Consider the following 1482-nt stretch of genomic DNA (forward strand, 5'->3'; position numbering starts at 1 on the left):
GCAAGACGAGCGCTGCTTCCTGCAGGTCCGTTGGCTTGCCAGCAGCGGGTGATCCCCGGGAGTCCAGCCGGAGCACTAGCAAACACGCCGCAATCACTGACTGACTACGCAAACGGTGCGGCCTCCATAAATAGGGCGCGCCGCGTCTGTCTCTTAAGTTGCGCTAAGGCTAGCGCGCACACACACTTGGCTTCGCTGGCTAGAGCGCTCCCTTTTCCTACCGTCGAGCCGCGCGTCGTCATTGGCTAGGTCCCGTAGCATTTTTCGGAGACGTCTGGCATCTTCCTGACTGATCACCCTCATCGCCGGGTGATGAGAAAGAGGGTGACGGCAACGCGTACAAAGCTACGCGCTCTCTCGCGCGGGGAGGAGGCTTTTCTCGAACCTTCCGGAAATCCTGATGCGGCACCGCACGGGCCTCGCGCCGCGCCGGCTTGATAAAAATGTGCGCCGATTTCGTGACACACAGCGATGGCGCTGGCACAGCACAAGGTCGCCCCTTCATTTCGCCTCCATCGAAACGCAGCCGCCGACGGTCGGGATCGAACCTACTCCGGCACAGTAGTCGGGCATCTTACCTACTGCATCATCGCGGCGGGGCGAATAATAATAATCATTGATTACAGGAAGAAAAAGGTGCAGTATCTGTCACTTTTTCCGCGCCGCAAGGAAAGGGAGGAAGGTGGGAGTAAAATCTGAAAGGTGCCACTGTGGAGGGCCCCGGAAGAATTTCTACCACTTGAGCATCTTTACGCGAACTGACATCGCGCAGCACATAGATGCCTCTCCATTTCGCGTCCATCGAAGCACAGCCGCCGGCGGTCGGCATCGAAACCGGGTACTCTGGAACAGTAGTCGGGCATCTCAACCACTGCGCCACCGCGGCGGGCCTGCGTCTCCATTCAAGTTAGGATTTAATGTGAAAGCTTTTCTAGGCTCATGGAGCGAAAACCTGCTGTGAAAGCTGTGCTTTGCACATGCGTTGTATCTGTGCACTGATGTGGGTGGGGGTAACAACTTTTATTGCCGCAAAAATCAAAGGAATTATTTCGAGCTAGGGACCCCGTTGGGGTGGCGCAGTAGTTACGGCGCTCGACTACTGTTCCCACGGACGCGGGATCGAATGCCGGCCTCGGCGGCCGCTTTTCGGTGGAGGCGAAAAGCAAGGCGCCCGATGTGCGATGTCAGTGCACGTTAAAGAACCCCAGGGGGTCGACATTTCCGGAGCCCTCCACTACGGTGTCTCTCATAGCCTGAGTCGCTTTGTGATGTCAAATTCCACAAACCAAACCAAACTATTTCGGGATGGGGCGAGTCCAGGGTGGCCTCCAGTCGGGGCGACCTCTTGAGCTCGCGTGACGAGGGCCAGTTGCATAGTTTTTCTTCGGTTGGCCATCAGCTTGTCCAATTCCTCCGCTGAGGGAGCTGGCAAGAGTGTCTTGGAGGGGGATTGGTTTGGTTTGGTTTTGGGGCTTAACATCC

Source organism: Amblyomma maculatum, chromosome 4 (assembly GCF_055883805.1).
Source record: "Amblyomma maculatum isolate TAMU_Amacu chromosome 4, ASM5588380v1, whole genome shotgun sequence".
NCBI lineage: Eukaryota > Metazoa > Arthropoda > Arachnida > Ixodida > Ixodidae > Amblyomma > Amblyomma maculatum.